Here is a 13,722-nt window from a genome sequence, read left to right as displayed (position 1 = left end):
CAAATGATATCAAGAAATATTTTTTTTCAAAAATATTTTGAGAAGAAAGATATCAAGAAATATTTTTAGAAGAATTGACAAACTCTCACCTTCCAGAGGTTGGTACACAAAATTGAGCTAATCTTGGGTATCCAATCCATCATTAAAGCCTACAAGATGGTAGTGCCAAAAGTGCTAGAACTTAAGAATTAACTCAATTATTTGATTTCACCCAAGAGTATCTCCCTAGGTTTCCCAATCCTCTTCCATGGGAATAATTATCCCACTCATCACGTAGAACCACTAGTTGTGGTTCATGCTGTCAAGAAGTGGCGACATTGTCTTTTATGTCAAGTGTTTGAGCTTGTTATTATCAATCACAAAGTCTGAGTTGGATTTCACACAGTCAGATCTTAATATGGGACAAAGGCAATGGGTTGAATTTTGTACAAGAGTTCACTTTTTGGACTAGGTAGGGAAACCCATTTCATGATATTTTAAATATTACTTTATTCAATATTGACTATTATGTTACAAGGTTTGATCATGCATACCTATAAGTTTAAGGATGCAAATTCTAAAGGAAGTTCAAGAGATTCCACTTGCAACTCACCCAAACTATCACAAAATAATTGCTTCTCTTAAATCAAAAGAAAAAATCTTCTTGCCTAAGATAAGAAATACAGTGGGGCATGTTAAGAAGTGTTTGTTAGACCAAAAAGTTAAAGCTTGAAGATTCAAGATCCTTGGGAAGCTACATCTTTGCAACGAACTGGGTATGGATTTTGTAACAAGGTTAATCAAGGATGCTAGAAATTTGATTTAATTTTTGTGTTGTGTTGGATAATCTTACAAAAGTGTTTCATCAACTTATTCCATTCAAGACCATTGTATCTACAATTGATATTGTTCAAGTTTTTACAAGAGAAATTGTCAAATTACGAGGAACCCCTACCAAGATAATAAGTGACCATGATGCTAAGTTATCCTCCAAGTTTTGGAAGGACAAGTTCCAATACTTAGGTCTTGAATTACACCTAAGTTCATCATATCACTGGAGATAGAAGTGAAAAACTAAAGTGTTAGGACACCGGCAAGGCCGGACTAGATAACGGCAGGGCCGGGCTAGGCAATGTGGAACGGGGAGTCCAACTAGGGCAAAGGACCAGAGGCTTGCCTATATAATGGGTGGTTGGGTGGTGGACTCTCAAGCTCTAGCTTCCCTTGTGTTACACTGGTTTTGGGAAAGGGGGAAGGACGTGGAGCTTTCTAGCCACTCAAGGCTTGCATGTCGGGGTCATAGAGAGTGGGGATCACCCCTTAGCAAGGTCGTCGATGAAGCCGTAGCCCATGGGAATGCGATCTTGGCAAGGGAGGACCACCGAGTGCATGAGCGCCAAAGAGTAGGTGCTTGGGCTCGTTAGCAGCACAAGGCCGAGCTGGGAACTTCATGTCACAGGGCCAAATCCCCTTGGGCATCACATCGACCGCCCCAAGCCCTCAAGGCCTCTATGCGCTGCCGTTAGGCGCCAGAGCCGACAATGAAGCTACGTTTCTCACTTGAAGGGCGCCCACCCCCTTAGGGGTAGTGTCCATACACAATAAATTTAATCTTAAGGGGTGGTACCCACAATGGGTATCCCACCCCCCTACTCCACTACGTACGAGTACGTCAAGGCCGAGCTAGGCGGTGACAAAGAAAATTTGGAATGGCGGCCTCTACACCAAAACAAACTCCATTGTGCCACAAGGGAAATGAGATGAGGGCACCACCTAGTCTTGGAAGCGTGGACTAGGACCGCTACACACACACACAGAGAGAGAGAGAGAGAGAGAGAAAGAGAGAGAGAGAGAGAGAGAGAGAGAGAGAGAGAGAGAGAGAGAGAGAGAGAGAGAGAGAGAGAACTATCACTATGAATGAAGCATTAACCTTAGTGTGTGTACAAGGAATGGATAACTTCAAGCACTCCCAACACAAATAGCATGTACATTACTAAACAACAACTCCGAATTAGCCAAAATCACATCAAGTACTCTCACACACACATAAAAGATATCTCTTAATTAACATAAGTAAGAGGAGGGGAGGTTACTAGCATAAAACAATTTTCACTCTGGAATGTGCAAGAATAGAGTGAATGAATGAGCTTTATGGGCTCATGATGAGTGATACAAAGACTCAATGGGGCTGAGGGATACTTGAAATTACAAAGGGGGGGCCTCTTTATATAGGAAAGAGAGTGATTAGGAGTGAGGTTAAGATCCAAGTGCAATTTGTACAAATGAAGCTTGATTAGGGACATTCAACCAATGAAGAAGCTCCTTCCAAGTGATTTGTTGACCAATTTGCAACTAATTGGCTCCATCATCACTTGTGTTTTCTTCACTCCTTCCTCCATAGCTTGAGTCCAAGAGCTTCCTTATTTTAAAATGAGTCCAAGAGCCTCTCCTTGCTCCAAAATGTGCATAATATCTTCTAAGTCCTCCTTTCCTTCCTGAAGTGGAAGTTGGATGGACACTGCTCCCACTATTGACTCATTTAACTTCGATGATGCTAGGTGGTCTGCCTCCTTGTTCTAGTCTCTTGGCACATGATGTACTTGTGCCTCCCTAAATCTCCTCATAAGAGCTTTGGCTTCTCTCATTTTAGTAGAGAGATTGGCATTTTTGCAAGCCCATGTAACTTGCATTTGCCTTACCAAAATCATGGAGTCACCAAAAGCATTTAATCTCTCAATTGAATTATCCAGGCACCAACAAAGGCCATGAATTAGAGCTTGATATTCTGCTTCATTGTTGGAGTGGACATCTTCTAGAGTGATCCCTTCACCATGAATCCTCTCTCCCAATGGAGATAAGACCACGATGCCTGCAGCCGCCTTATCCTTGGTTCTCTTGTATGCTCCATCAAAGTAGAGGCTATAAGCATTGACCAGAGCCTCTAGAGCTGGAGGTGGTGGAAGTTCCTTTCTCTTCAAATGGAAAATTTTTTCATAGCGCTTGTTTGTTAAAATGTCGGCTAAGCATGCTCGAGTTGTTCTTTCAACGTGTATTGTATAATCAAACTCTTGAAGTCGCACCACCCACTTTGCTATTTTGTCAGAGATTTCCATATGTTGTAGTGCATAGGGAAACATATCCTCCACAGTGATAATTACAAACCTCTTCGGCAACAAGTATGGCCGAAATTTGGTTACCGCAAATATGAGAGCTAACACTAGCTATTCCATCAGGGTGTAGGCCTTCTCTGTGTTTTCCATGAGGCGGCTAGAAAAATACACAGGCCTCATAAAGGATGTTTTTGGATCTTTTTGTAGGAGGGCAACACCAATGGCCTCTTCTCCCACACTAGGGTTTACAAAGAATCTTTCTTCCCAACAAGGTTGGAGGATTACAAGGAGTGACCCTAACATTTTTTTTATCTCTCTAAAATGCCCATCACTTTCTTCACTCGAAACAAGCGTCTCTTGACGAGTCAGCTGTTGTAGAGGAAATATCACTTGGGAGAGTAAGTGTATGAATCTACTCAAATATCTTAGCTTTTGCAAGAAAGAGATTAATTGTTTGATGGAAGTTGGGGGAGGTAGATTTAGCAATGTTTCTATCTTTTCAGGATCTACCTCGATTCCATCAATGGACACTACATGCCCCAATAGTGTAACCTTGCTTTCCCCAATGTGACATTTGTCCTTGTTTAGTTGTCCACCCAGCTTAGCTAAACGAGTAAATCCTTCATCAATCTTGCCGAGATGCATACTTTTGGAGCTGTAAATACAAAAGTCATCTATGAAAACCCTTATGGACATACCAAAGTAAGGTTGGAAGACCATGTTCATGAATCGTTGAAAGGTGGCTGGAGCATTGGTGAGACCAAAAAGCATGACTCGAAATGCAAAACAGCCCCATGGTGTAATGAAAGTAGTCTTTTTCTGGTCCTCCTCTGCAATGCGTATTTGAAAGTAGCCGGAGTAGCCATCACACACTGTGTATCGCTCATGGCCTGCTACTTCATTTAGAATCTCATCTTGAAATGGGAGAGGGAAGTGGTCCCTCTTTGTTGCAGCATTTAGTGGCTTGTAATCCACGCACACTCGCCATTTACCATTCTTCTTTGGCCGCACCACTACAGAGGAGACCCATTTTGAATCTTCTACTGGGTATATGAATCCTGCTTCTAAGAGTCTCTTCACCTCGGACAACAGTCCATTTTGTTGCCCAACTCCTAATCTTCTTAGTTTTTGTACTACTGGCTTGCTCCCTTCTTTTAGATGGATATGAGGCTTCACTGTAGTGACACCTGTAATGTGAGTGTAATCAGAAATAAACAATGATGCATGCTTCTTGAGAACATTTACATAACCCTCCTTTTCTTCTTCCTTTATATCCTTGGATAACATCTTCTCTAGGCTGGCATCCCACACATTCTCCATTTGGATCCTTGGGTTGTCTTCTGATGAGGTAGTTTCCTTTATGGTGACGCCCATGAATTCGAGAGTGCTATCACTCTCTTCACTTGAACTCTCTTCCTCGTCCATGGATGAGGAGCATCCACTTGAGCTCCACTCATCAGCTGACGTCTCTAGTTCAAGGTTCTCTTGTCGCCCATTCTTCAAGTTATAAACCACCTTCCGACTATGGCCACCCACTCGAGGCCTCAACTCCAAGTCTCCTGTTGCCCAATCTTGCCTAGCTCCTATACCCATGAGCCAAGGTCGTCCTAAAATAAGGGGGTATCCTTCTCCCTTTACTGGCATCACATAAGCATTAACCTTTGTAGTGATTCCAAAAACAGAAACTCTCAAAGCTTTCACTACACCCACACAAGTGAGAGAGACATTATTGGCCATTTTTTCCCTAAAGTTTGATGATTCCATTACCTCTAAACCCAATTGATGCATTAGCTTTTCTGTCATGACACAAACCTCTGCTCCACTGTCAATGTAAGTTTTTGGAATCCGTTGTCCCTTGATTTGAGCCTCCACCAAAGGCACTATATCCTTGAGACCATATGCTTTGATTACACTTACTAGCTTACTTCGCTTTGCCCTCGTGCTCACCATTTTTGACCATTGTCGTCGCAGCTTTGGGGAGATATGAAGTAGTTGTGGCCAAGTAATCTTTGGTCCTTGAGAACTCACATCAGCTGTCAAGTCATAAGGTTGTGTCTGAGATCCCATAGGGAAATCAGAGATGTCAATTTGAGACCTAGTACGGGTCTTTCTCTTCTTGGCTTCATCTTTAGTTGCTCGAGATGTACTTGCTTAATTGCTTGCATCCTTGCTTGTTTCTTTACTTACTTCATCTTGGACACGCACACGCTTGATAGGCATTGTAGCCACTTCATCTATCTTCATCTTCCCTTTAGCTATTTCTTCTTGGTTGCTTCTGCCCTTGACGACCTCCTCTATCCTTATGATGCTCACATTTGGTTGAGTAGCAGGGGCTTGAGCTTGAGCACGAGGTGGCTGCAAAATTTGAGGTTGTGGTTGCTCTTGTGCTTGAGATATAGCATGAGGAGGACTTACTTGTTGTCGAGGACCTCTGACAGGGTAGTCATATCTTCTGGGATGAGGGCAATTATACATGCCGTGGCCATTTTCCCCACAATTGTAACACAACATTTCCCTTGCTTGACGTCGTATTGGTGGCCGATTCCCACCATTCCCCTCAATAGGCCTTCTTGAACCCTGCACAAGATTTACTCTCAAACCCTCTAGCTGGTTTGTGAGATTGTTTATTTGTTGGAGCATATCTTCTTGTTGACCTTTATTGAGGTCTGGTGCATTAGGCACATTTGGAGGTACGTGAGAAGCTTCCATAGTTGTGATATTGCCTCCCAAAGCTAGCTGGCCAGCTTGGGCTTGATAGAGAATCTTTTGATTCTTTTCCCTAGCAATCCTTAAGGCATCTTTAAAAGTATTTGAAAATTTGCTCTTTACCTTCTCCCTTAGCAAGGGGTACAAACCTGAGATAAATCAATCCTTTTGGAGGCAATTGGGAGCTCGCTCACTAGGGTTTAGTGAGTCTGACCATTGCCCCCAAAGTTTTAGAAAACCTTCCTCATAGGTTGGATAACCATGAGGGTCAACTTGATGAAGGGCAAAAAGCCGTTGCCATAGTTCTTCTGCCGAATTGGCTTGTTGAAATATTCGTAGGAAAGCCGCCTTCAATCCCTCCCAATCAGCTCTTTGGGTTGGATCTAGAGACTGGAACCATACCCTAGCTTCTTCTTTGAGCACCAAAGGAAAAGCTCTCAATTTAAATGCTTCGTCATCCCTCCCAGAGACAAGGAAATCCATCTCCAAGTGATCCAAAAAATCCCTAGCATTTTCCCCACTACGCCCAAAAAAAGTAGGGAAAGCCATCATAAAATGGGTTGCCTTCCTCTCAATACAGCACAAAGATGAAAACGTCTAGGCCCAAATCATATCTTATTAAGGGTAGAATAAATGGATTGATAGATGCATTAATCTCAGCTAGACGAAGAGGGCCTAGTAAGTTCCTTATGATGTTTTGGAAGCTAAGCTTTGTGCTAGCTATTATATGCACAGCTTGTCTAGCAAGAGGTTGGAAAGGTCCATATAAATCCCTATGATTCATTGAGTATGCTTAAAGCAAGATGAAGATGTGAACATCAAAAGATACATTATACTCCAAAATAGGAAATATTATAGGGTTAGGGGACAACAATATCTCTCTCAACCTCTCAGCTCCAAAATAGAAGACCAATCTTTGTTAGAAAAAAATCTTTCTATCAATGCGCACATTCACCCTAATATTCTGAACTGATTGAAAGTTGTAGAAAATGGGATTATTCATTGGTGCATTAAATACAAACTTCCATGAAGCAGTTCATTGAAGTTCAGCTCTCTTGGATCCCACCATTTAAGAGATGCGAAGAATTTTCTCACCAGTGATTAGCCTAGCTTTGGTGTGACCATCTTCAGCTTTGTAGAGTTCATAGGGTTCAATGGCTACCCTCTCAACTACCTTGAGCCTTCTTGCTAGTAGTAGTTGGAGTGCATCACCATATGTAGCCTCTTGCCAATACCGCACCCCATTGATGTGTAGCTCCCCCTCCAAAAACTTGTTAATACCCGAGTTTGAAAGTTCTTTCACCACTTGAAGTCGAGGCTTCAAAGGAAGTGTCTTCACACTAGCCACGAAGCACTCAACACAATGCTTTGACCTAGGGACTTGATGACTACAAAATTTTCCTTGAAGCAAAGAAGGGTGTATGTAGTTAGCTCTCTTTACCCGCATATGTGCTGTTTGTTGATAAAGATGCTTCTTTTCTCGAGCTTCTTGGGGAGACCATAGTGGAAGTCTCGGAGAATTTGATGGACCTTCCTTCATAGGATTGACAGAGCGCTGCTTGAGAACTCCTCCGTGGGGGCACCAATTTATGACGAAGGAAATTTGGAATGGCGGCCTCTACACCAAAACAAACTCCATTGTGCCACAAGGGAAATGAGATGAGGGCACCACCTAGTCTTGGAAGCATGGACTAGGACCGCTACACACACACACACACACACACACACACACACACACACACACACACACACACACACACACACAGAGAGAACTATCACTATGAATGAAGCATTAACCTTAGTGTGTGTACAAGGAATGGATAACTTCAAGCACTCCCAACACAAATAGCATGTACATTACTAAACAACAACTCCGAATTAGCCAAAATCACATCAAGCACTCTCACGCACACATAAAAGATCTCTCTTAATTAACATAAGTAAGAGGAGGGGAGGTTACTAGCATAAAACAATTTGCACTCTGGAATGTGCAAGAATAGAGTGAATGAATGAGCTTTATGGGCTCATGATGAGTGATACAAAGACTCAATGGGGCTGAGGGATACTTGAAATTACAAAGGGGGGGCCTCTTTATATAGGAAAGAGAGTGATTAGGAGTGAGGTTAAGATCCAAGTGCAATTTGTACAAATGAAGCTTGATTAGGGACATTCAACCAATGAAGAAGCTCCTTCCAAGTGATTTGTTGACCAATTTGCAACTAATTGGCTCCATCATCACTTGTGTTGTCTTCACTCCTTCCTCCATAGCTTGAGTCCAAGAGCTTCCTTATTTTAAAATGTAAAGAATTTACATAAAATCAATGCATATCTAGTAATAATAGAAAGGGGTTGAATGAGAACTTATGAATTACAACAAGATTAAGCATGATTTGAGAGGTGATTAGAAGAGGAATTTGTGATGGTTTTTTGAGCTTGAGAGAGAGGAGGAAGGAGGGGAGGGTGAGAAGACTAATGGCTGATTTTTAGAGAAGGTCTCAATGTAGAAAAGGAAGGGTGTGTGTGTAAAGGTAGAGGGGGTGGTCTCCACCACAGTTGAAAAAATCGGCGTCCGCCATTTTGGCCATATCTCCTAGACCGTAGATGCAAAAATTATAAAAAAATATGGTCAAAATCTATAGCTCATCAGCTACAACTTTGATGAAGACAACTTTTCTTGGATCGGAGTGAAAGTATTTTTAAAAATCCAGCAAAATCATGTGTCTGTTTCCTTCCTTTACCAAGTCCTCCGCTTGGGTCCCATCTGTTTGAATCACCATATGGCTCCAAAGCCATGACGATATGAGCCACTCATGACCCTTGAATCATGGGTGCATGGCTCCACAACCACATCATATCTTTTCTTTTCACATTTACATATTTTCCCTTCCCTTTACCACTAGGTTCTCCCTCTACCTTTCACCTCCGGTGAACTAGTCAAGAAAAAATTCCCATCAAATCATTTTTTGAATTTTTGCAAGACGTTGTTCTCACTCTTTCTTTTATTGTAAACCTCTAGAAGCAAGGAAAACCAACAAAATATAGTAAACAAAAATTTGTGATAGGCTCGGATCTGCGGCATCAACAAAGTCGACACGCATTCCGATGAAAATTTCCTACGTATTAGACAGAAACTCATAAATTTCAAGACAACCAAATCGATGAAGTAGCAGTACATGTTTTTGTCGGCATCGATTACCGCTTCCAAGTCTAATCGATTCGACTATCAAGAGCTAGTGGAATTCCATATACGGCGGACAATTCAAATCATTTTCCACCGGATTACTCTTGATTTTGACGGAGTTAGCAAGGCTTCTATACTTTGCAAGTGCTCTCACTATCATGTATTTTTTTTTCCTGAGTACTTCTTTCACAGCACTGTGTAGCCATGGATTCAGATATCAGTATGACATTCAATTTTGAGCAAAGTACTCCTGATCCTACCAATGATGCTCTGCGGCCAGATCCTCTCATGGAGAGTACCCGCGATGCCACGACAGGAGAAGATACTTCCAAATTGCTCGATATTCAAGAATTTCGTGCACTTCAAACACACATGACAGTCATGGATGAAAATTTTAAAGCTTTAAATGAAAATTTTACTAAACTATCCACATTAGTAATTCAATTAATGCATCAACAGTCTAAGAGTCCTGCTGACACCCACATATATGAGCATGTTGCCACACAAGGGCAGGGAATTTCTAATCTAGGGCAAGGCCCAACTGCTGATACGTTGCATACTCTCACTGCCAAAGAGGTGGATGAATTGTTAAAGAACACTAAACCACCAATTTTTAACGGAGAAGACCGAGGTCGCAATAAGGATGCTGTGAATATCTTTCTCAACAAGTGGGATGGAATTCACATCTTACGGCGTACTCCGGATGCAGTCAGAGCTCTGCAAACGAGCTTAACTCTGGAAGGCAAGGCCTACAAATGGTGGATGTCTCTCAAGGAGAAGAACATCATACCACAAAGCTGGGTAGCTTTTGAAGCAATGTTTAGCAAGGAATTTTTGCCTACAAATGAGGCTGATCGGAATTTGATGTCTTGGGACACATGCTCCATGCGCCAATACCCATCACTTCTTGAATATATCTCTCACTATCGGGATTTTATCCGGGGGGCTCATACGAGTTCTGACACTCGAGCTTAAGAAGTATGTCAAGACCCAAGACCCTAAAACACTTGAGGAAGCCATAGTGAAATCACATATTCATGATGATCCTGATGAGAAGAAAACACATAATAGTCACGTGCCTGCTAGAATACATGGTAATACACGCACTCAGTATGGGCACAATAAAAGAAAATTTCTAGTTGCTAATTCAGATGCATCTAAAAAATCCAAGGGGTCCAGGGGTCCTCTTTCTCCTGAGTATTTTGATAAAGCAAAGAAAGAAAGGTTATGTTTTCAATGTTTAGGAAGAGGTCATGGAAAAAAGGATTGTCCCAAGGGAAAATCTGCTGCTCAGGGAAAGGAGAAAGTAGTGCACACGGTGCAACTGCTGCCTGTCGAGTCTTCCTCTAGATTCTCTACAGTGGAAGTAACACACACGGAGGTGGTGCATGAATGCTGTCTCACAGCTTGCATGTGTCAACTAACCTTTGGACCACATGAGTTAGTACGTATACACGAATATCTGCAAGGGCACAAGGTGCACATCTTGGTAGATGACGGTGCTACGCACAATTTCATCACTTACCGATTGGTGAAAAAGCTCAAATTGCCTCAAACTCCAAGTACCCACCGCTACAAGGTAGCAATGATGAATGGACATGATATTGATATATGGAATACTCAATGCCAAGTTGTTCCATTGGGGGTACAAGGGTACTCTACTTGCTTGGACTTTCAGGTTATGAACATGGAAAGGGATGATGTGGTTCTTGGTAGGGAGTGGTTGCATAGCCTAGGAACATCACTGAAGCGTAGCTATGAGCACAACACCTTGATGTTTGAGTCCCATGGCACACATGTGTTGTTGTTAGGAGAAAAAATTATACCTTCATCACCACTGATTTGTACCGCTGAGCTTATACAACTCGTTTCTGGTAATGAAATAGATTACGTTTTCTTGTGTTACTCACTATCTCATTTTATTTCTAACATTGAGTCTGTTGAACATTCTTCAACGCCGCATGCTTCTCTCTCCTCTATTCCACCAATTGCTAATTCTAAATAAGAAAACGTTGCTAGTCCATTATAGAAATTATTAATGGAATTTCAAGATGTATTTCCTAATGATTTGCCATCAGGATTACCGCCGACACGTTCAGTACAACATAGCATTGACGTGGCTGTAGGCTGTAAACCTGTTAGTAAACCACCGTACCGTATGAGTTATTCAGAGGCTGCTAAGGTGGATCGTCAGCTTGCTGACTACCTTAGCAGAGGGTTTATACAACCCAGTTCTTCACCATGGGTTGTACCTATCCTATTAGTGTAGAAAAAGGATGGCAGTATGCGCATGTGCGTAGTCTACCAGGGCTTAAATGCCGTTACACTTAAGAACAAATACCCATTGCCGAGAGTAGATGAGTTGTTTGCTACGCTTACTCATGCTCGCATTTTTACGAAAATAGACTTGCGGTCACGATATCATCAAGTCCGTATTTGACTTGCCGATATATCTAAAACTGCATTCCAAACACGGTTTGGACTTGGTAATGCCCTTTGGGTTAACGAATGCGCCCGCAATATTTATGACACTTATGGATAGTGTCTTGAAGCCATATTTGGGCAAATTTGTCATTGTTTTCCTCGATGACATCCTAGTCTATAGTGCTTCTGAAGAAGAACACTTACAACATCTCAGGTAGGTCTTTGAGTTGTTACACACAAACAAGTTATATGCCAAGGAATCTAAATGTGATTTTCTAAAGGATGAAATTAATTATTTAGGGCATGTTATTTCAAATAATGGCCTATAGATGAATCAATCCAAAGTGGATACCATAAGGAAATGGCCTCCTCCTAAAAATCTAGAAGAATTATAGATATTTTTAGGATTTGCATGTTTTTACCGAAGGTTAGTTAAAAACTATGCTTGAATTGCTGCTCCTATGAGACGAATCAACTAAAAGGCAAAGGTAAAGCTTTTCAGTGGGGATCCGCTCAACAGCAGAGTTTCGATACGCTCAAGGATGCATTAGCTACAACTCCTATACTGGCTATTGTAGATCCTTTGAAACCATTAGTTTTGGAAACGGATGCCAGTGACCGTGCTATTGGAGCAGCCCTATTACAAGACACACAACCGATTGCATTTGAAAGCAAGAAGCTTGATGCAGCTCATCAGAACTATTCTACTTACGAACGCAAACTCTATGCAATAGTGTCTGCCTTGAAAACATGGCGGCATTATCTGTATGGTGCTTAGTTCAAGATTGTGTTTGACCATGAAAGCATCAAATGGTTTACACAACAAACAGATTTAAAGGGTCGAAAGCCAGGTGGGCCGAGATCCTTCAGGAATATGACGCCAAGCTAAGGTATCGCAAAGGCCAATACAATGTAGTGGCAGACGCTCTAAGTCAAATTCCAGAGATCAATTTTCTCTTGTTCCCGGAACTTCGTAGTGAATTTTTAGATTCTCTCAAGAGCAAATATGAGCATGATGAAGCATATTCCAAAGTGTGGAGCCATGTTCAAAAGAGGGATCCTTCTTACTCCAATGATGGTAGTGTATAGTTAACCTCCACACCTAGTTCTCCTTTATCAAGTGATGAACTATAGTGATGGAAGCATTTTACCATCGACAATGGGTGCCTACTCCACAAGGGGAGAGCTTGTGTATACGGACACAGACATTTGGCGCCAAATTTTTTATGAATGTCATGATAGTCCAAGTGCAGGGCACTCGGGGATTAGAAAAACTTATGCTCTTGTACGACGACAGTTTTACTGGCCAGGTCTACATGGATTTGTTCAAGCTTATGTCTTGCACTGCCAAAAATGTCAAGTTAACAACGCAAAGCACTTGAAATCAGGAGGACTCTTACATCCTTTGGAGATTCCCAATGGAAAATGGGAAAGCATCTCCATGTATTTTATTGTAGGTTTACCAACCACTATACCAGGTCATGACTCAGTATGGGTGGTCGTAGACAGGTTGACTAAACTATGTAAGTTTATTTTGACCAAATCAATGATTAAGACACCAGAACTAGCCAAGTTATTTGTGGACGATCTATACAAATTGTATGGTTTGCCAAGTAACATTGTTAATGATCGTGATCCCAAGTTTAACAGCCACTTTTGGGGAGCTTTATTTAAATGATTGGGTACACAACTAAATCTCAGTACAGCTAATCATCCGGAAACAGATGGTCAAACAGAAAGGGTTAACCAGGTGCTAGAGGATATGCTAAGAGCATATGTTAGCAAGAAACAGTCAGACTAGGAAGAATACTTACCTATTCTCGAGTTTGCCTACAACAATGCTAAGCATGTCACAACAGATTTTAGTCCTTTCATGCTCATGTACGGGTTTCAACCTAGGTCACCAGTTACGGTGGGGTTGGCAACCAAAAAACTCCAACAGGTTAAGGATTTTCTCCAAGACCACATGGATATGCTGAAACTTGCTCGTCAGAATGTCCGCAAGGACAAGATCGGTATAAGAAGTACGCTGACGAGAAACGTCGACAGGTTACCTTTGAAGAAGAGGAGGAAGTATTTTTACATGTGCCAGAACATTCAAAAAGTCTGAAAACTGGGCTGAAGCCTAAATTATCTCCCCGATATTGTGGGCCTTTCAAAATACTCAAGCGAGTAGGTGATCATGCCTACAAATTATTACTACCTTCACATTCTCGCATTTATCCGGTGTTTCATGTAAGTCGTTTACGTTGTGGACAGGATGGAAACACACAGAGAATGCCTCTATAATGACCCGACACACACTCTTGGGATGATAGACAC

Source organism: Adiantum capillus-veneris, chromosome 5 (assembly GCF_014529385.1).
Source record: "Adiantum capillus-veneris isolate H3 chromosome 5, ASM1452938v2, whole genome shotgun sequence".
Classification (NCBI taxonomy): Eukaryota; Viridiplantae; Streptophyta; class Polypodiopsida; order Polypodiales; family Pteridaceae; genus Adiantum; species Adiantum capillus-veneris.
The sequence above is the reverse complement of the archived record's forward strand: the minus strand, read 5'-3'. Positions refer to the sequence as shown.